General features: G+C 39.4%; 1 long non-coding RNA gene across 1 annotated transcript in view; it reads left to right on the top strand.

Moving 5' to 3' along the window:
• Positions 1–1,091: 1,091 nt before the first annotated feature.
• Positions 1,092–23,278, top strand: part of LOC122183308 — a 196,852-nt gene continuing 174,665 nt past the window's right edge. The window contains exon 1 of the long non-coding RNA XR_006180212.1: positions 1,092–1,259. This is a non-coding gene — a long non-coding RNA (uncharacterized LOC122183308). The remainder of the gene's footprint in view (positions 1,260–23,278) is intronic.

Here is a 23,278-nt window from a genome sequence, read left to right as displayed (position 1 = left end):
CTCCTCTTTTTCCTTCTCCTCCTTCACGCTCATGGCAATTTTATGATCCATTAAAATTAAGCGCGGCGGTTTCTCTTTCTTTCCCCCCCTCTTTCCCCCTCCTCCCCCCTCTTTTTTCAAGCTCCAAAGATCGCTCAGCTCATTCCCTTAACGAGTCGCTTTCTTCACTCAGCAGCGATTTATTTAATAAACACCGGGCTGGCAGCGCGCTGAACCTCCCCGTGCAGGAAGGGCGGGCGGGCGGCGGAGCGCGCAGCACCGCGGGGCAGCAGCGCCTGGAGCCCGGCGCTCCCAAAGCTCCGCGTAGCGCCGGCCGGCAGCCGCACGCCGTGCCTGACGGCGCAGCCCCGCTCGCGCAGAGCAGGAGGGATGAAAGGTGGTGGGGGATGGAGAGAGGAGGCAGCGCGCTGCTCCGCAGGGGCGGCGGAGAGGTGCGAGCGGGACTGCCCGGCTTATTCCACGTGCAGATGACAGCCAAGTCCCAAAGGCTTTTTGTCGGGGAAAAGGGGGATGGATTTCCGCGTTGCCTCCTGTGCTGGACTGTGGTTGGTGAGGGCATATATGTGCTTTTGGGAGTCCCCGAAGCCACAAGCTACCGGGTTGCACCTATGCAGGAGGCTGCTGTTATTTAGCATGTGAAAGCGCGACTGAAGTTCCCTTTGCCTCCGCCCTCCCCCTCCCTTTTTTTTTTTTGCTCCCTGCCAGGCTGCAGTACTTCTCCATTTATTTATTTAAAATCAAAGGATCGTTTTCTATCTGGCTTCCTTCCCTCATGAATATGAATTGACAGAAGTTAAAATAATGTTTTGCAAATAAATGGGTATGGTTGTTTACACAAGCCAGAAGCAATATGTCTTTTAGCTGCTGAGCTGAAATATAATGACTTAAAGATTTCACATACAATACAATCTCTTGTATAAATACTTTTTCCTAGGCAAAATGTTAAGGAGGAATAGAAGTTTGGAATTATCTATGGAGAAGATCAGAAATAACTGGAGAAAGTGCAACTTCCCTAGCAAAGGGTTACAGATAGCTATGCCTATGTTCTCTCTCCTGATTTTGTATTTCTGTTTTTTACATCCAGGCTATAGTTAATATAAGAGTAGCTGAGCCAGTCCTGTCACTACTGGCAGTGGCCTAGAGGATGCCTAGAAAATAGCCAGCACGTAGTGATTGCTGCTTGGGAGGATCTGCTTGTTCTGAAGGTGTGAGACACTCAGAGTTCCTGAATGACGTGCAGAGACCCGAGTATGTCACAGGTAAGTGAGGTGTAAGCATGGCAGTGATCAAAAGCAAGTTTCAGTCTCGAATCATACTACAGCTTAGTCCTACTACAAGTCTCTTCTATCTTCTGTTTTTCTTTAGAGATTTGTTTTTGAATCCACAGCCTAAATCTTTAAGAGGCAAAGTCACTCAGTGTCATGGGAATAAGGACGAGTTCTTGTACATAACTGTTGAGTCATGGCCTGACCCACTGATTGAGCACCTGGGGAAAGGATCCAGTCAGCCCTGGGAGCACAGGTGAAGGCAATTCAGCTGTGTGACCAGAGGGGTGGAACCTGGCTGCACCTCTTAGGCCTCATTTAAGGGCTGGCTGCCACTGGGGGGAGGATCTCAGGTTGGAGATCCCTTCTTGGTGAAGCTTTCCCCTATGAGCCTGCAATCTTCAGATACGGGTGAGCAATCGTCTTCATTTCCTTTATTGTGTTGGCTCTTCCCTCTTCGTGGCTCTGTTGTAATGCCTTTCCCATTGTATTGATCTGTCCAGTTGCTACAGCACTAAAGGAGAAAACAGGAGGGAAATCTTTGATGATCAGATCCATTTAGCTTTGAGGGAGCTGGTGAAAACTGAGATGTAGAAGTCATTCTGTAGAAAGCCTGTAGGGTGTACGGGACTGAAGGCTTGCAGGCAGGTGGCTCTGTGTAGAACACCTGTGAGTGTTCTCACCCACCTGCTGGAGGGTTTGGGAGTAACAAAGCCATGACATCTTCCTTTTTGCAGCAGCTGACTGATCAAAGCTGAACTGCAGGCTTTTCTTAACTTCTGGAAGTTACTGTAACTTTTGCAAAGCAGTTTGCTTCTGGTTAGATAGCTACTGAAGACATGTCCATACTTGTGTCAGACTGGGTCGTGAGTGCAAATAAGGAACATCCTTACTGGAACATTTGGCCCTGAAACTTCTGGTGTCATTTCCTCTAAGTAAGAAGTCTCTCTGTGTTTGCAGGCATTCACATCATCTGTACAGACAGTTCTCTTGATCAGGGCAATGCTAAAGTGCAAAGGTCTATTTTTATTATTTAAAGGTCTTAAAAATGCAGCATCACAATGTCAGATGGGTGTAGCAGAAGCCCTGCAGCACCTGGCATCAGGTGGTTCAACACAAGCAGTATTTGAAACTGAATATGGAAAGAGAAACGTGCAGTGGTTTGGTACAATGTCATAAATGTAGCCTCGCTGGTCATCACTTTATTTTCTTTGCTTGCTGGAGAATACAGTAGGAAGCTGAGCCCTTAAGACTATCCAGATGACTAATGTCAAGACATTTATCAAACCAATACCCGTTCTGATACTGAACTTTCTTTAGCTGTGAATAATTCTAAGTTGCTTTCCTTTCAATGGGATTTTAAAATGCCATTCAATAGGTAGGGAAGTTAACATTTGTATCATGATTATCCCCTTAACTGCTGTTCACATCTTTGTTACTAAATGTGTCTCATGCAAGCTCCTATCTTTCTGTTGGTTAGAGTATTCAGCTAATAGCGAATTACAGAGAGACAGTCTGCAAAGGTTTTCTATGTTTCAGTTGCCTGGAATGAATACTGACTCCTCTTGGCAAGTTGTCAGAGCTGCTGGGGGAAATGAGGCTGGCTGTGATAGTTGGCTTGGTTGTGGGGATCCCTTCCTATCAGCCTATACCTCTGGTGCACGTAAATGGATTGAATCTCCTTCTGAAGTCAGTTCAGAATGTTTTGGCTTTAACAGAGTGGGCTCTGCACAGACAGTTGCGCTAAAGGTGTATCTGGCTTTTAAGACTAAGACCTTTCCTGGCCTAAATGATTCTAAGGTCATCGTGTCCAAGGTAGAAGATATCCAAGACATGCCAGGAAGGCTCACAAAGCTTGAGGAGATCTTATGAAACGAGGCAGAGCCAACACCACTGAGTTCAAAGAAGGCAACTTATAATTCTGCGGCTTGTTTGAGACAGAACTGCAGGAGGTGTTACCCTCCTGAAGGACTGCATATGGAACAGGCTCAGCTTAAAGTGCCACCGAAGGCCATTTAAGACAGTATGTCTAACATTGCGCTGTAGTAGAGAAAGAACACTTCTGTTGTGACACAAGATAGTAGAACAGCTTAAAACACCCAGACCATTACTTCTGTCATCTCCTTATGGATGTTATGTAGTTGCTTACAGTCACTTTTCTTGCTTGACCTATACAAAACAGTAGTGTCTGCTTCTGTGTTCTCTCCTGGATTTGAAGACGTTATTAAACCAATTCTCTCTTTCCAAAGCTCAATGCATTCATGCTGGCATCCTCAATAAAGCTGAGGCACAAACAAAAAAGCAAACAAAACAGTCGCAATAGTATTCAGTGCACTTAAACTTGGAGGAAATGAAAATCAATATTTGTCAAATGGAGGGAAAAGGTAAAAATGGACTGAGGGGAAAAATGCCTGGTTTTCTTAAAAGCCATTAGTGAAAATGAAAAGTTGACTGCAGCACTGAAATTTAATTTAATATGTTGGTGTTATTTGAACAGATAACTTTTTTTCTCCTTCCACCACTCTCCATGTACTGATGCACGCAGTTCCTTATTGTTAATGCTGTCAAATGGAACTTAACTACACTTCAATATGGCATGGTTTGGAGCCTTGAAGCCTTATGTGAAGTTCCCCTTGTGGTTGAAGTGTGGTGTCTGAATCAGTAAATGAAAACTACGTTTTCTGTGTGTTCATTGCCCTGGTCCAAGTGCTTTAATCTCTTTATATGCTCCGTAAAACAGTTCTAGCAATAATTTCTTACCTTTCATTTTCATTTATTTTGAATTTGTAGCGTGGAAGCTATTTGGAAGCTATATTACTGATGTGCCATGTGGATACTCTCTTGTAATAGAAATGAAATATTTGGTAAAACTAAGCATGTGGAATTGGAAATGTCATATCTGGTCAGAAATAAAATGCTATGTGCTGTATAGCATGGCAATTCAGGCTCAGTCCTGTAGCCTCTGTCCTCCTGGTTGCTTTGAGGCTGGCATGAGCAGTGAGACAACTGGGCTCCTCTGCAGCTGTTGGTTTTGCTGCAAGTCTCTAACGTTATGTGATGGTCTCTGTTTTGTCCCATAGAATATGTATCTGCATGCACTATATGAAATTGCTAGCAGCAAGCAGAGCAGTGGAGCTATTTCTTGACATGCAGCTCATAGCAATGTCTACCATTGAGCACTAGGAGTAATGGCTGAAGAAAAGCATTATTTTTTTATCCGATGGATTTTTTTATTTTTTTTTCTTTTCGGTTTGATCAGTTTGCTTTTTGTAACCCTATGTGGCAGTGGTGATTTTTGCTTTTGAAAGCATAACTGTGTTTTGAAACTTTGGCTGTGTATGATATAAGTCATCGCATTATGTATGTGTTCAGAACTTTTCCACGTAATGACTTAGAAAGAGAGGAATGATTTTCACTTCTTCAAGAGTCTGTAGTAATTGTCAACTAAAACCCAAAGTCCTGATTTCATATATTGCTAGTTTTGGAGGGCTTTCTTCTTTTGGAAAGTTAGACATTGGCAGCAGTAAAAACAGAAATGAATAGTTGGGGCAGTATTCCTCCCCACCCCCTGATGACAGTGGGCAGTTCCCAGCTGACACACTAACATACTTCTGTGTGTTAGTACCCATCAAACAAAAAAGCAGCTAGGAAAAGGAAAGCAATTAGTCAGTTAGGTGAGTAGACTATGTGTGTGAGTGGGGAGCCTGGCACTGCTAAGCTCAGAACCAGGGCAGCCAGCACCTGTAGGAAGACTTTGAAGTAGCAGTCCTATGGTGATGTGACATATTTCTCTTTCTTCAGAATTAGTAATTTTCAATGTTTCTTCTTCCACTGCCTCCTAGTTTCTTTCTTGATTTCTTTTTCTCTGTTAGGGGTTAAGTTTCCATATAACACTGACAGTTTCTGGAAAAGGCTCTAGCAGCAGTAGAGCTGATGAAAGACATGAGTATTTATAGAAAATAATAAAGTAAAAATAAATTTAGGATGAAGTATCAATAGCTAACAGCTGTAGCACCCTTTCTCCCTCTCCTGTTAAGTGTTGGCCATTTTGACTCTCTCCAGTGTCACCATAAGTAGCCCAAGATGGCAGCACATACGGATGGCTGAGATGACTGCTCTGCTGTGGGACTCTGGAGTGGCTGAAGTCCAGTGCCAGTGGGTTCATGTGCTCACAGGGCTCATGGAGCAACAAGGGTTGTGCAGAGAAGTTTTTGACTATAGCAGTGGTGACTGGAATTGTCTCTGGTGACTTTGTCGTAAACCAGGAGTTGATCTCATTTTGATTGTCTTCAGCAAATGAGAGGTGAAGAGACGTAAAGTTACCCTGTGTTACTCTCTTGACGTGTGCAGCTTCTGACCAAGTCTTAAAAGTTACTCCATCAGTTTTTTTTTTATATATGGCTTTCTTTATTCCTCTAAAGACTCATGTGGGTTCAGCCCTGTCCTTTTAAATGGATGAATTTTGGTATGGGAAGCTTTTCTTATCTCCGGAATTATATGGATTATACTCCGAAAGGAGATTGGCAGGGATGGGCAATGCTGGCAGATCAGGGTTTGCATTTCTGGGGAGAGTGAGAGAATGTTGGCTGCAAGTGGCTGCTGAGCCTTTGTTGGAGTCTTATTTTGTTATTATTTAATGTTGTCTTGATTCTGCGCTCTTTTTTTTTTTTTTTTTTTTTTTTTTTAAGTGCTCAGGGTTGATTCTCTTGGGAAATACATTGAGAAAGAAGTCTTTCCCTGTTCCTGTCTGAGAGGAAGTGTAGGCAGACTGGTGTCCATTTCTTCCTGGGTTCTGTTCAGTGCAAAATTGCAGTGTGGGTCCTGAGCAGAAACCTGCTTTTCACCTGTGAAAACCCAGCATTTGGGCTGCTCCACGAGTGCCTCTGTCTGTTTGCTTACCTTACAGTGTCTGTGTTCATTTTTTTTTTTTAAATGCCATTTCTATAGATTCACCTGAAGAGCAATAACCCTGGCTTGAAGTAAAGCAGAAGAAATTCCAAATCAAAATATTTTTGAGAGGTTTTTTGTTTGTTTTTTTGGTAGCAGAGGGAGTGTTAATTCCAGAAGCATTTATCTGACACCACTGAAAAAACTGGCCAAGGTATTGCAAGGACTTGAAACAGAGCTAAACTATTTAATAGCGGTCAAATGGTGCTATCAAAATTAGTCTTCACTAGCATCAGAAATTCTATGTCCTTCTGGCTCAGTAATAAACCTACAGTGACTCATCAGGGTGATGTTGTGGCGTTTTCCTCTGCTCTCATGGAACAGAGTATTGATCAGGCTGTGAAATAATACAGCAGCTGAAGCTCAGGTAGCAGATACGCATTGAGTTGCCCTCCCTTTACTAAGCCCCTATATCCCAGCATTATTTATAGCAGAAGGACTGACTCTGGAAAATAACTTTGATAAATACGACCTTGTAGCACCTGTTTAAGTGATGGGGAAGAAAACGTTTGTTAACTTTAAGTATTGGGAGTGGAAGTGGTGCGTGCATAATAATATTATGATTCATACAAACCGCTTTTCAGCCGACTCAATATATTTCATTACCTCTTTCCCAGTAGAAGTATTGATTTTTTTGTTTTGTGGTTTTATAACACAATTTCGAGGCTGTTGTAGTTTAATGAGCCATGCTCTTATGATGTTTAAAAAGATTTGAAGCGTTTGTTGAAATAAATATTATGGATTGCCCATCTCTTGTCACCTCTTTTTTCCTCTTCCCCATATAAACCCAGCCCAAAATGAATGGGGCAGCCAGCTATGCGGCTTTTTGTGCCAGAGATCAAAGTGCTGCTGGGGAACAATAGCAGGCCACGCTTCTGTGTTCGTGACCACACACAGCAGCACCTGCAGAGCTGTAAAATGTCATTGTTGCTTCTGCAGTTTGAGCACAGAGGAAGCACCACTGAGGTGGCAGATGATTCTAATAATACTTGATGTGAATTGATGGGGAAGGAGGACCATAACACAGGGCTTTTTATTATAAGCCATGACTTGCCAAGCTGTGAACAACAGAATGCTGCACCTGTGGACTTTCTTCAAATCAACCATTATGGAAAGTGACAGATTTTATTAACTTAAGGAAGAACTTTTCAACATAGGAGATTTGTAGTTTATTTTGGAGATGTGAGGGGGGGGGGGGGGAAACAACCAGAATGTGTTACATGTTTCCCTCTACTTGTGTTTCTCCAGTGGAATCTGTGCTTTTTGAATGTGTTGTGTAGAATCATCATTAGAGTCATCGTGTGTGTGTGTATATCTATATATATATATGTATATCTCTAAATAAAACTGTAGCAACATCTTCAGGATATTTTTCTTCCATTCTTACCCTTTGCTTCTTGTATTATATTAAAGGAAGTTTGGAATTGGTGAGAGTGAACATATTGCTTGATGTGAGGCATGCGATAACTTCAAGAAATTCAGGGTAGCTGAGGCTTGATGAAAGTTGCAGGAAAAACTTAAACTTGTGTTTTGTCCTCCAAAAGGGAAATGATTCATGCTGGGCACTGTCTTTGTGCAGTCAGCTCCTCTCGTGTGCGTCCCTTTCTGGGTCAGTTCTGGGAGGCAGATGCTGAACCTGACAGCTGTAGGACAGCAGTGTCATCCAAGGCACACACAGGTACACGGAGCTGACATTTGCTTGAACAGTACAGAGCCTGCTTGCTTGTCCACACAGATCAGTTTGTTTGTGTCCTTTACGCCAGAACCCTATGGGTTGGTGTCTCCTAATGTTTCTGTTCTGGGATTGGTACCATATCAGTCTGGTTCCCAGAGCAAGTAGAACACAGCATTTCCAGTCTTCTGTTTTTCAGGTGGCTGCTGTGCCCTGTCGTGAAAAATGAACATGCTGCAAGAGTTGAGAAGGTTAGATGCTGGTTGTAATCTAATGTTAGAGCCACTCCTACCTGTATCAGAAGTGAACAAAGTGCAGGATTGATTTCTCTAGACTTTTGGTTACTTTTATTTAACAATGTGTGGCCGTGCTGTGACTTCAGTATGGCTGCAATGATTTTGTCAGGTGTAGACAGAAGCCTTCTGTACCTGTATGAGTCCAAATATCACAATCTTTGTGTAGATGCAATTAATACCCAGATGATGACATAACTGAGGCAGCCTTAAAAAGAAGCACAATAAAAAGGGAAACATTGATATGAGCACTTAATTGTCTTCATATGCATGTAGCTTTTACAGTCAATTATGAGTGAATCGTAGATGTAGTAATTCATGCAATATTAATTGCTCAGTGTTGACAAATCAAGCATAAAGTCAACTGGATCATGATTATCAGCAGAAATCACGATGCTTTTAGCTTATTCTTCTTCTAAAAATAAGCCTGGCTAAACTAGAAATCGCTTTGCAGAAAACGCTTAAGTAAAGTGGTCATGCAGAGTAGTTGGTGGAATATTGCTTTTCATTTGCACAAACAGATGGTAAGCTTGGCCTTCCATTTAATCAGGGAGTGACAGACAGGTAGCACTGTTGTGTATTTCAGGTTGAAACCTCATTCCAGAGAGAGAAGAACTTCATATTCAATAACTTCTATACTAAAAGAGAAATATTTGCCAGATGTTACATTATCCTTTGTGTTACTGTAACTTGCTGTCAGAATTAACTCATGCTGGAAAGCTGCTGTATTTAGTTGACTGCAGAAACTTTTGTTTGATTTATCCTCTTCTCCCTTTTCATCTTGGCAGTACTTATAGCCATCCAGAACTCATAGAAATGGGGCTTTTAATAAACCCGTGAGCAAAGAACTGCCTTAACAATTCAGGATTCATGGATCTCTGACCATATTCTTTTTAAGCTAATCTTTTAGATAAGATTCTGATATCGATTGTTTCACTTTCCTTTCCCAAAGCATAATACCTGGTAACCTAAGCAAATACAATCTGTTTCAGAAGAGGTTCTGCCAAGTGCAGCCACTGGTGTTTTAATGTCACTGCAGAGATTATGTTACCTTCCTAGAAACAAAATCTTTTTTTTCCTCCCCTTCAAATGGAAGTCCCCTGATATCCCTGTCAGAGACCATTTGTTATGCAGAGTTTTGTGAAGCAATCAAAATTAATTCACAGTGATCTTTTCACCCAGAACCCAAGCCCAAATAATGGTCTTTCTCAACAGGTGCTCATTGTGGCGGTTTGACTCCAACTTTCCAGACTGAAGATTTTATTCTTTAGCCGTATTTAAAAAAATAAAATAATCCTGCACTTGCAATTTACTAATCTTGAGCAGCTGCCCAGGAGGGCACACCTGCTGAAAAGTGATGGCTTTGAGATCTAAAACATAAGAAATGTTTCCATATTTGTCTATTTCCATACTTAATAAAATCTCATTTACAAGTCACTAAAAATCTACCCATCAACAATGCCATAAAGTGCTGGTGTTTAAATAGGAATTGAGTAATGTTGTCTCTTGTTGTGGAAGAGCACTATTCCATCTGAATGCTATGTAAGATGTTTTTTTCTGAGTTAGGATTTGTAGTACGTTGCATTGTGAAATGAAACTAAAGTAAAATGAAGTGAGCAAAAAGCCCCACAACTCAGAAAATACTCAGCCCCACAACAAGAGATATTCAGGAAAAATACTACAGGAATACTTGCATTACTTTTGGTACCATGAAAATATCACTTCACTTCTCCAACTCCAGGCAGCCAGGTAATGCATGAAATATGCTGCCAGAACAGAGGTCTTACTGTGGGAGGATGAAGACACGCTTGTCAGAGCATGCTTATGCTGCAAGAGCTGTAGAAGCAGATGCTGCTGTGCTAGTTAATACCTCAAGCAGGAACTGTGCCCCAAAACCTGCATTAATTTCAGCTGTACAAAGCAATATGCAGAAGTGACTTTACTGTGCTGCTGACATCTTAGGATGGGAGCTTCTGAGAACATATGGCACATGTATGAAAGAGGAATAACGGGAATTGAAAATGACTGCTAACAACTTATTTTCAGGCAGGATGGCTGCCACTTCTATGGTATTTAAGAAAGGAAATCGTTGCATGAATCTGTTTTGCATAGTATGGTGCCTTGAGATTAGGCTTATGAACAGCCAGGAAATGCTTGCCATTGTTAGCCATTGTATTGATGGTGATACTGCTGTAGGTTGAAGCTGAGCCTTTTGACGTTGTCCTGCATTTTAGTAAGTTTGTGAGAAGCCGTTAAGGCCCTTTATTGAAGCAGGTAGGGTGCTGTGGGCCTCCAGCTGGACAAAGGCACACGAGGCCTCGCAGGCAGTTGCAGACAGAGGCTTTATTGAGTATTGCTTCAGCACAACTGAGGAGCAGCAAAAACAGTTTGAAAGGAGAAAGAATAAGCAGTAAAAAAGCATCTGCCAGACCCACATGCGCGCTGGCAACATTCACGTTAGAGAAGTACTGGAGCTTTTGGAGTTAAATGCTGAGAGTAGAAAACATTAAGTGAAAAGAAATCATCTCCAGCCGCTTAATTCTCATTACGTTTTGGGGATGCAGGATTTTGTTTGTCTCCAAGAAGGAGCTGACTTTATCATCAATTTCTGCTAATGGAAAGAGAGTGCCCTGTGCTTTGGCTCTCTGCTTAAGTCAGAAGGGGGTGGGAGGACACTGCTTTTTCTTTCAATAGCACCATTTATCGAGGGCTCTCAAAATATTGTCTAGATGTAGGTGTTAGATAACAGCAGTGCCCTGCTGAGTGGACAAATATCATTTTACCTCTTTAACAAAGTAAGGGATTGAAGTAAGGATTAGTTAAGTAATTTGCCCAAATGCAGCAGTGGCTTGGTGATAGAGCTGAGAAGTGAGTCTAGGCTTCTAGTTCCCTTTTTATTCATGCTGCTGTAAACCAGATGTAAGCGAAGGAAGAGCCGTGCCTTACAGGCTGTGACACCTGGTTCCCTGCTACAATTATGAATGTAATTGGGCTGCTTCTGTAGGTGAGTGAAATAGGCTAATGCTAGCTCCCTCCTTCTTGTTACACTCACAGTGTAGATAAGTACATACATATGTGTGAAACTTGGGATATAGCACCTGTTGTATTGTGCCACAATATAGCCAAAATTTCATAGAAACAATGAAGGTAAAAACCTTGACTCATGATCTTTAACATCAGATAGCAACGGAAGGAGTATGCTATCAGTATCTACTTGCCACCCATTTCCTCACATCTTATTTACAGCATTGATACGTAAAGTGTAAATAGAAGTTTAAAAATTCTAGCCTCCAGCTGTTTCCACAGATGAATGTGGGAACCACCAGAAAGCCTGGCAATGAGATGACTTGCTTGGATTTATGACAGAAAGAGCCTCACATCTCACAGTGCTGGTCTAGCGTGTGATTTAAGAGATCCAACCTACACAGATGGTTGCAAGTTATAAAACTTCTACTCTTTATTACCTTTTACTGTTAACTGAATATTTGCTGTACATGAAAGCTCTAGTTGAAATGCATCTAGAATATTTTTATGTCACAGACAAGCACATCTCTTAACTAGTCCCATCTGAAAAAAAAATTGCAGTCTAAAGCTGGTCTAAGAAGCTAGTTCACAAGCTGCTCATGATTCCTGATATGTTAGATTTAACATTTCATTCTTTATGGAGCAGTTGTAACTTTGTTTCTTCTGAAAATCAAATCAGCCTAAAAAATTTGTCTGGAGTGACAGTTTTACTTTCATCTTATATCTGAAGTAAAGCTTACTTTGAGTTGAATGTGGCTGTAAAATTCCGTCTGAAAATCAGACTTTAAAAACTATCACATCAATCAATAAAGAATATGCAGTTAATGCATATGTGAGTCCTGATCTACAGAGGAGCTCGAATGTTGGGACAAAGATCTCTGACATGTTATTCTTACGATACAGCTTGCTTTGCTCATGCATCCCAGCTCCAGGGTGTTCAGTAAAGTATGAACTCATGAGCCACCAATGTTTCTCAGCATCTTACATTTGTATTTGGGCAATTTCATTCAGCTTCTTTGACAAGTTCTCACAAAATTTGTTGAAGAAGGAAGAGATCATTTAGACTACTAAACTAAGTGTATGCTTTGTCCATGCAAAATAGACAAAAAAAATCCTATGTAATTAGACCATTTATACCATGGAGGACTCATTTATATTCAGATCATCAATCGCACTGAGTAAGATTTTAACATGTTTAGTTGAAAAGTATACTTAATGGATTCTAGAAGCATGAGAGTGGCTGAGTAAAGTAGAATACAACGTAAATGCTTGTAGGTAACTTCTAGCAGCACAGAAAACTACATTATCCGTGTAAAGACAGCATGCTGTTTTGAAACTGAATAAGCTTTGTACAATCTCTTCCCATTAAAAAATTATATTGCTGAAGAGTTAAAAATCAGCTCAAAATATAAACAATGCAATGTTTTCTTCATAAAGCTGCCAACAGTATGACTTACCAGCTGTTAGATGTACGTATTTGTTTCAATGGAATATTTAACTTCAGTATAGCTGACTGGTATATTGTTTATTGTTGTTGATGGTGTGACTGATTACTTTGTTGCCATTCGTTTTGATAGTGTGTTTATCTATTACTCATCCATTTTGAGGCTGGCGAAATGAAGAAGCTGGGCGCTGTCAAGTATCGCTGAGGTATAACTCTATTTCTCAAATTAGTCACTGCTCTTTCCTCTCCTCTCACCATTTGCCAAGGGCTGCATCTTCCTACAGTTTCTTTTACCGCATGGAGAAAAAAAAACAAAAACAATAGGTCAATTTATATAAGCAGTTATGAGAATATTATGGTTTTAAATGGAGGGCATCCATGGCATTGATTGCATTCAGACCTGCAGTAAATTCCTGGCTTTATGCAGAAATATGGAAGATTTTTGTTAATTGGCATCAAATTGCCGAGCGGGAAGTAAGCATACGTTCTGTTTCAACTGAAATTACTCACAAGCTACCTGTCTTAGTGATCATTTTTTCTGAACTTTAGAGGACTCTCAGGTGGATAAACAGAGAAGCACGAATTCTATGCTTTGGTTTTCCATGCATGTAAGCTTCTGATAGTTACTTCCTGGGAAGGGAATTGCAGTTACTTGTACAAAACACAGTAAATGTAAAATTTTGTATCCTTACTGAAGTGTGAGTGTATGCTTTGGATGACTTGATGCAAGCAGGTGGTTGGACTTAATGATCCTCAGATATTGCATCTAACCAAATTTTTTTCTATGACAAAGTATACAGACAAAAGCAATGCTAAACATATAGAAGAAAATTATGTGAGTATTCTGGAAACTGGATTAAAATCAGGAAAAATTGAAGGTCCAGGTGTATAAATTGATTTGTATTTTTTTTTTTAAAACTTTGTATAGAATACAGCCATGAAATGAAGTTATAGATTCGTGAAGTGCCTTATGAATATCTGTTAGCAGTACAAGGCTCTTTGAGATAGCACAGGAAGGAGGAGGAAAAGAACAATGTCTCTTGTTTGGCTACATTACAATAGGACAGTCAATGACATAACTTCTAGGAACGCTTTCTCCACATGATGCAAAGAGCAGTGTTTGTCTAGAAAGAAATCAACAAGTTTTCTGTTTCTTAGCAGTGCAGTTATGTATGCTTCCTTCCTTCTCTGTTGTGCCTATTTAATCTCTTCTTTCAGTGAGCGTAGGTTGTACTGCCCTGGTTGGGGTTATGTTTGGTGGCAGGTGAGGTGGTGCTGACTACTGTTCTCTGAGGTCTGCAGTGCAAAGGGCACGTGAATTACGTGGTGCATACTTTTAAGTTATGATGTCCTGATCAGTGCAGGAATCATAACTGATACACAGAAGCCATTTTGATTCAGTCATTGAAGAGACTGATTCATTAGCTCAAGCTGCTGAAAGTCACTTATTTTTGAAGTCTGTTGTAAAATGGCAGCTGTAATTGCTGGCTTTTGTTATTTCTTCTATCTAGTTTTGCATCCCAGTATCAACTGCCTGCTTTAGCTATTTTCTCTTCAGCTGAGAGAAAGCTGCCTTCCTGTCTGGTCTTCTGAAATGCTTTACTTTTCCCACAAAGATAAGGTGGTGTAGGCGAAGCTGCTGCTGTAATGCAGTAGCTCCCATTTTCCACTGGGTGGTGTTTGAGTTAGTCTGCAGGCTGGTTTAAGTCTCTACGCCAAGACAAAGAACAGCTTGTGCAACTAAACACAAGAATCCCAAGGCTGTTCTAGTGATCAGAGATGAAACTTTGTTCTTTGTGTTTATTATAATCTGACAGAATTTAAAAATGTTTAGGAATTATAAATGCAATAAACATGTTAAAATGCGATCGTTCTAGAACATTAAATGGAAGATTTCCTCTATCTATGCTAATTCAACTTCATCATTATTGCCTAAAGCAACCTTTAATTCCATTCTTATTTTTTAATTAAAATGGGTGGATTACTCTGGACTGGATTTGTCTTATTTTCTCCCACTGAGCAATACTTCACACTGTTGGTGGCCACTGAAACTTAAGTAGGGACAGATTTACTGAGTCGTTGCATGGAAATGCAATGCCACGTTTTGCTACTCCTTCCCATGTAAGATAATGTTGTATGCTTATTTTAAGATAACCGTGTTCCAGAACTGGAATAGCAAATCCAAATACTTCAAGTTAAATTTTTTTTCAGATTCTTTAGATGCATGCTAAGATCCAGACTTTGTACACCAATTCCCATTGCACAATAAACAGACACAGCATTATCATTTCTCTGTGTGAGCTCTTGGAACCTGGTCTTTATAGGAGTGAGTTGTGTAACTTTCATATTTTCATTCACAATTCATAAGCAATTTTAACTGATGAAAAGATGTGTCCTGAGTGTCAGCGGTGTTTGTGCATCGATATACTGTTAAGATATTGTAGAATATGTCTGATAGTATGTTGTATGACTTCTACCTATAGCCTATTTTCTCTGCAGCATTATGCTCACGTGAAGGCACATTTCGTCTCAAAGAGTTTTGAGATGAAATGATGATAGTGAGTTTATACATACAACTTAGCTTATCTCCATATGGGCTTGAGGTTGATTTAGTTTTGGTAGTTAGCTTTCTGTTGTTTTTTTTGTTGTTGTTGTTGTTTTTGTGTTGGTTTGGTGGTTGGGTTTTTAGTGTTTTGTTGTTGCAGTTCTTTGCTTTTGCTTTCCCTACAAAACTGAAGTTAGAGAACAACGCTCAGCCGTTGAGTTGACCGATGTCTTTGGGGCAATATACAGCTAGCAGTAGAATGCTTCCAGAATAACAGCATGAGGTCAGTTGCTGCCAACCTGAATAACATCAGGGCACACACTTGTTTTCTTCTCTTGTCTTGCTTCGCTATTGAACAAACTAAGGAAAAGAACAGGAATTATCTTTGGCTCAGCATGCTAAGAATTCTTCATGAGTGTACGAGATGAGGCTGGAATGCTTGCAATGTCTTTTCCTCTCTGGCTCAAAAAACAAGTGCTTTTCTCTTTAAAAACAAAAAGGTTTTGTTTTTTACAAAACAAAATTTACTCTCAATGACCAAAGTGCAAGGAGTGAAGTTTGAAAGGCTAATTGTGAGATCTAATTCTGTATAAGATTTACTGATTATGCTTCAGTTGGAATAGCTGTCTCACTAGGACTTGATAAAAAAGACAGAGAAGTCAATGGAAGCTTTGGGCTTTGTATCTCACCCAGAAATTGTATCAGAAACAATTATAAAAGTAATGGAATTCAGCACAAAGTCACCTTGGATCCTGAGCCATTCCAAAAGCTTTCAGCCTACATTATTTTCCAACTGTGTCACTCTCCTTAACTATCTGTGTCACAAAGCATTACACAAAAGATGTCAGCTGTAATTCGTTTTCTTAAATATCTGACTCTAAAATGTGTGTCAGGCAATTTGTATCATCTGTCAAACAACTGTCAGAAAGGGCCAAGAGGGGAACACCTGAGAAAAGTGTGGTGCTATGAAAGGTCTGTGCGTGGAAGTGCTGTGTCCAGTGCAAACTGCTACTTCAGGACCCTGGAAAATCCATTAACATTGCATTTGCAGCCTGCACAGATCCTGGATCAGATTCTCTGCTGCTGGATGATCTCTGGTAGCCTCGAAAGGTTGGCTGCTGCCTTATGGCCAGCCTTAAAAGGGCTTGCAACTCTTCCTACCAGGAGCTGGAGAGTTACCATGGCATCTTGGCTAAATTCTAGTTATAGTTTATCTATTAGAAATTCTTGTAGGGTTTCATTTAATTATTTCATTGTAGACCAGTGCTCTGAATTTCTAAGTAGAAGTGTTAAATGAATATTCCGTTAGCTGCGTGTAGTTCTTTACTACAGCATTTAATAAGATATTATCTTTACAAACAGCTCACTTTTTTTAATCAATAGAAGTTTTCTATGGTGTGTGAGAGTTCTTTTGCTTCCTGCCCTAAATTTTTTTTCTATGATTTTGCTCCTGAATGGTAGCCACGTTTCATTCAAACATTGTTTGTTCCATTGATGCCAGCGTTACATCCCTAAATGTGTGCCTGGTTGTATAATAAACTGAGAAGTGGCACAGAGGGGTGTGGCCTTTCCAGGACCGTGATTTCATCTTAGGAAGTATGGGAGCTTACATCTCATATTTAAATACTTAAGGATTTGCTTGCTTAAAAGATAGTATATACTCTACTAATGATTTTCTGGAATGTCTAATTGTGACTCATAATATAGTCAGTTCTTATTGGTGCTGCTAGTTGTTAAAATGATTATGGCTGCATGCAGTAGTGAGGAAAATCATCATTCAAGTATTTGTTTTAAAAATGATGGGCTTCTGTCATGGCGTGAAAAGCTATGGAGGCATTAATTGTCTCTTCTGTTACTTTGCTGAACCAATCCATATAAAAAGAGCAGATTAAATTGACTGACCCTCATATATTTAATGATTGCTGCTATTTGACTAAGAAACATTTCTCAGGAAGCAGCTTGTCACAGGCTATCAATATTCTTTTAATCCCATGTTAGTTATTGGTGCACTTTGTTACTCTCCAAGATGGTCTGTCTCAAGTAGTTCTTCAGCTTGCAAAGCAAGCAAATGAGATGCTAAGTGATTGCAAAAACAATTTGATTATAGTGTTTAATTCCTGCCCTATGGATTTTCAAGATCACTGATACTTTCTCGTCTTTAGTTGTAGTTATTGTCCTTCTCACTGATTTCTCTGCAGCTAGAATTATTTTTTTCTTAAATTGCATTTTCATCTCAGCTCTCTGCAGTAAGAGCTGGGCTTAAGTGTACCAAGTTTTAGTATAATAGCTATACATGTCAGAATAGTAGTATGGATATTATTTGAGCCTTGTTGGCAGTTAACATTTTTGCTGGACATCTGAGAGTACCCAGAAAGATGAGTGGTTAGGATATTCTGGGCTTTTTCTCCACTATTTTTATCAGCTAGAAAATTGGATTTCATATCTCACGTGGATGGTGAGAACAAGACATTGTCTTTTCCAAGGTGTCTATCTTTCATGTGGCTATTGGCAGGATTGGGCCCATGTTTAATTTCTGTGAGATCCAGGATCATGCCACGTTAGTCTGATTCAGTGTCTGCTTCACTCGCTAAAAAGAATATAGTCCTGGTTTGTGACAAACAAACACAAACAGACAAAAACTTAATTGATGTTCAGATTTCTGATAGGATGAAGTTTATATAGATGTTTGTTAACATTAGGAGGAATAAAGCTTTAGACGGCCACTCATCATTTCTTTATTTCTGTCATGTTCATTATTATTGTGAACTTGATTGTTCTTTCTAGAAGAAATCTATAGAAATGGTAAGGTTACTGTAAATGCCCTTAGTTCTGGGTACATATAATACAAAAGTGCGTAAGATTCACAAGCCTTGTAGTAGGACTTTGGTGTATGAAATGCCTGAAAAGGCTCTCCTGAGATACTATGAAATCAGTCACAGCACTCTTTCAACTGTGGATATGCCATGGAAATGTCTTGGTTCTTTTTCTTTCTTCCCGTCTTTCTCTCTGTCCGTCTTTCTTTCAACTTTAAAACCTCAAACCTACAATTAACTTTTTAAAAAGAAACGAATCAAAACCCAGCCCAACAGCTCTGATTTGATTTAAGCTTTCAAGAGCATGGGGGTTCCCAGACACATCCCTCCTGCGGGTCAGCTGGGGAGTTGCTGCAGTGTGCTGCTGCTGTTGCTGGCTTTGGTGTCCTGTCTGCAGAGCACAGTCAATTTTGAAGTATTTTAAAAGTGTTGCTTAAAAAAATTTCTTCAAAGAAACAGAATAGAGGAAACTACTTGATATAACAACCGTTAGTGCTGTGTAAATATGCTGTGGCTGAATGCTGTAAAATACAGTCCGTTCAGCAGGGCAGCAGAGGCTCAGTCCGTTGAGCAAGACTCACTAATAACAGTGAGGTGTCTATACAGCACTTTGAAAATGAGAATTTTGCCCTCTTTCTCTGTGAGTAAATTAGGTCAGAGTGTTCCCAGAATTTACATTTCAATTAAAAATCCCAATAATAACACATTGTGCTTATAGTGAATGATTCCTAGTCAGGGAAAGATGATATCTCCTGTTACTTTGTTAAAGAAAAGACCCTTGGTTGCAAAAGGCCACATCAGTGGTAGGAACTCTTCTTCCTTGTTTGTCTTCTTCAGTGAACTTAAACCTGTATGAGGATAAAGCACTGTAATCAGAGCTCAGGCTTTCACTGTCTGGGTTAGATATGTTCAAGTTTGTATATTTTGATCTCTAGAGGGTTTTGGAAATACAAAAGAAAACAGAACTTTCTTTTAAACTCACACACACCTGAAAAATTAGACAAATGATCCCATTTCCTTAAAAGGAATTTTCTTTTTGTACAGGGAGGAATTGTTCTAAAGTATACTATCCAGTACAGCTTATGCTTGTGATTGTGATTCTTCCACAAAGGTTTGCAAATTCTTAATTGAAATGCTGTTATCTCTGGGCTGCCAGAGCCTGTTTTTCCTGTCAACCACAAAAGAGCAATGCCAATCACAAATTGTATTAGTTAGATTTCTCTTTTTATGTACTTTGTTGCCTACAGGATGGCTGCATTCACCCTATGGGACTGTTTCTCTTGGTTAAAGCACAGTAAATATTTTTAATGAAAGTTTTAAAGTAGTCACCAAGAACAGGGATTTAGGTGGTTGCTATCTATATATGTAGGTAGCATTTGTGAGACTGAACAGTAATTTATAGAAATCAGATCAGTGTAAACTGCCTGTTGCCTACTAAAATTGTAGTGAAACACCTCAGTTATTGAAATAACTATAATTTGAACAGAAATCACAGTTATTGTGTCTGAATAGAAGTTTCCATTGGAATTGTGCATGTGTGTAAAAACTTAGACTTTACATACATATCTAAGAACCAAGCCAAATAAGTCCATTGTCAAACAGACATTAAGTCACACTGAGCAATTTCATAGTCTTCTTTTAAGCAGACAATATAAATTATATTCTTCCCACTGACAGTTGTTTCAGTCTCACACCAGCAGAGCTCACAATACTGAATGCATACAGATAGTGATAGAACACAGGGAAATGGCTTTAAATTATCGGGGGTAAATCTAGGTTAGATATTAGGAATAAATTCTTAGATGGTTGTGAGCCACTGGAACAGCTTGCCCAAAGAAGTTGTGGATGTCCCATTTCTGGAGATGTTCAGTGCCAGGATGGATGGGGCCCTGGGCAGTCTGATCAACTTGCCTGGCAACTCTGTCCACAGAACAGGGGCTGGAAATAAATGATCTTTAAGATCCTTTCCAACCTAAGCCATTCTGTGACACCATGCACCTGAAATTGCTGCAGAATCTAGGGTGTTTTTTTTTTTTTATTGCTGATTTGGTTTTTTTTTTTTCCTTTCCCCATGGAAAATAAAAACAATATGGTGAAAAGTTTCTGAATTTTAGTGAAAATTTGTACCTGTCTAGAAAACACTGCTTTTTTGCATACATGTAAGTAATATTCCATAGAAGAAGAGTAACTTCAAAGTGTTCTTACTTTGCAAATGTTACTCTATCTTATACAGAATTTGGGGCGTTTGGTTGATAAATCAGGTCTCTGTTGCTCTGAGATCATCCTGCCTGGAAGTCACTGCTCTATCTAAATTACTGATCACTGCAGTTATATCCTACTACCAGTCGTTTTAGGGTTGCCTCATATCTTATTATTCACTTTTAAGAATTTTGTGGTGGTGTTGAATCGTACATGGTTTTTTGATACAAATCAGCTGAAATATATTTGGGTAATCTGTAAATACATTTGAACTTCAAGAGGGAAGATTAATGCATCTTTGACTATTTGCCACCGATTACTTTCAGTATATTTCCCTAATATTAACAGGATTATCTCCACTATTTTTATTTTCACCTCTGCTAAGCCTCATATTTCTCTTCTTGGTGTTATGCAAAATTTAGCTAACACTTCTTGACTGAGAAAGCAAGTGATAAGAATACACAATATTGATGGAAAGTGTACAACTACCCAACCTATGGTATTCTAAATGTATGTCTTACTGCTGTTCCATGAGTGCTCAAGGTAAATCTACAGTCTTCCTCTATCTTCTTGAGACACGAAGTTGAAAAGAAAATAAAGTGGAGACGGGCTGTGTTCAAAATGACAATGATAGACAAAGTCTATCGATGCCCATATTGGACATGTATATTGATATTCCCATAATTATTTCAGTAAACAGGCCTGAACTTGTAGTTATTCTGGTAGTTTCAACTTCTGTAGACAGTGCCACTTTAATGCTTGCAACTATTTCCTGATGATAAGGAAAGAAAGAACTTGAGCAATATTATGTCTTGCATGGACAGATGAAAGGAAATAGAGAGTGGATCTTATTAAGGTCTCAGAAGTCTTTTGTTTGTACTGCATAAAATTGTACCAGATAAATGGATGCTTGAATTCAGCTTTCCTCTGTTTCCCCCCACCCTCTTCTTTCCAGCATTCCTTGTCACAAACCTGTGAAATCAAACCATAACACATCCTTCTTCTGACTGCAAGTGCATGTGCATCCCTTGATATCACTGCCATGATCACGGCTTTGGCACCATGTTCTCTATAGTACCTGCCAGGAGTTCAAAGAATGCAAAGTCTTACTGATGGTATCAAATAAATTGCAGGAGTCAGTAAAAGTGGCTGAATGCCCTGGGGGCAATGCGCGTTTTAAACAAAATCCTTGAGCTTAGTGGAGGAATGCTGTGTACCCCTCTATGTGTGGGATGTCTGCCTTGAGTACCAACCTGTGAATTCATTCAGGTGCACAGCTGTAAGGCACAGCAAGTAACAAAACAGTAACTTGAGTGGGCATACGGAATGTACGCAAGTAGGTCAGGTTCTGTGTCAGCTGCCTTGCATTACTTCATTAGTACTTCTGAGAGGGAGACACAATAGAGACTGTGTGCAAACAGGCTGCTGAAGGATGATCCAAATAGTGTCTGATGCAAGTAAAGTAGGTTTTCCTATCCTCCCACTATATGCTTAACTTGAGCAAATTCCCCACAAGTGTTCACAGTGGAACTTCCTGTCTGGCAACTCCAGATTGTGTGATTTCAAAGCGATGCCAGATTTCTATAGATGCAATTGTCTCACGTTACCTACATGTAGGTGAGATTAATAGGTCTCTTGCATTGCAAATACTAGGAACAAGACCTTGCTGAACTATGGTTTTGAATAGGATGCCTGATTTTTGACTTCACATATTTACCTCTGCTTTACTGGTATCTTCCTTGTTTTCTCAGGTAGGAGCCTGAAGCTAGTGGGAGCAGCTAAACGTGGGATACTTTGGAAATAAGGTCATGCATTTCAACTGAGCAATTTTTTAGTGCAGAGATTATTATAATTTTGTCAACAAATAATGCAATGCTGGTTTGTGTAAGCAAAGAAACATAAAGAAAGCATAAATATTTGACATATGCATAGAGTCACACAGGCACTATGTTTACTGTGTGGTATTTCTTGCAGGCATTTCTATTATTAGTCATATCTGTGATGATACTCAGTTTGGTTTATTGAAATTTTTTGAACTATCTTATATTATTCAATTATTAATATAGAATTAAAGCTTTTTGTAGACTTCTAAAATACAATTAAAACACTTGAGTCTTGGTCCTTCTTCTTTATTGTGCCATTTGGTGAGGGTTATTTGTAATCCTACGTTCTCAAAGTTAAGTGACTTTATCAAAAATTCTAAATGCTGCCTGCCTTTCCACCCCTGTCTGGAGGAAAAAAACCCAACTGTCTGAATGCTTTTTCAGCTGGTAACTCATTGTGCAAGGGATGCTCCAGTCTATAGTAGGGTGTTTCTCATTGTGACTGTCTGTCTCCAACAAGAAGCTGGGTTGAAGTCCATACAACTGTCGTATAATAAAAGCTTGGCTGTAAAAAAGTGTTTTAGCATGATCCTGTTTGAATTCAGGCATGCAGCATTAGTAATTACAGTGATTGTATTGATACATATATTTTTTAATTTTGCTATTGAATATTTTCTTCATTACAGAAGAAATATATAGCTGGGAAATATAGCTACTCTGGAACTCAAGTTTGTTATGGTTATTTTTTTTAATACGTAAGTAATTTAATGCGACTGTATCTTAAAACTTTATATGAAGAGTTTTATTTTCTGTATATATATTTTTTTCCAGCTACTCTATAGGTAATTTCTTTTATCTGTCTTTATTAGTTTAAATCAATCAGACGTTGGTAAGGTAACAGGGAGTTAGAGAAGAATTGTGTTGGCATTTATTGTTCAGCATTATAAATAACGCTAAAGCACGTTTATTACCTTGTCTTAAAGTTAATGAAAATTCAGTGTTTCTCATAATGTTGCTTACAGAGTTCAGTACTTGGTGCAATACAATGTGGGAGATTCCTCCTCTCAAAGTACATTGCAAGCAGTAGCACAAGAAAATACCTCATGTTTTCTCAGATGAAAACAATAAACTTTCAGAGTTTGGAGACAGAAACCTTTCAACATAAGTTTATGTAGAGTGCAGTAAGCACAGTCGTTGCTGGAATACTTTCTATGTCCAAGTATATGTTTTTAAGTCCCAGTTACTGAATCACA

The sequence above is a fragment of the Lagopus leucura genome, unplaced genomic scaffold (genome assembly GCF_019238085.1).
Source record: "Lagopus leucura isolate 7727_CA_CO unplaced genomic scaffold, USGS_WTPT01 Super-Scaffold_100017, whole genome shotgun sequence".
NCBI lineage: Eukaryota > Metazoa > Chordata > Aves > Galliformes > Phasianidae > Lagopus > Lagopus leucura.
Note: the sequence above shows the minus strand (reverse complement) of the source record. Positions and strands in the feature narration are given on the sequence as shown.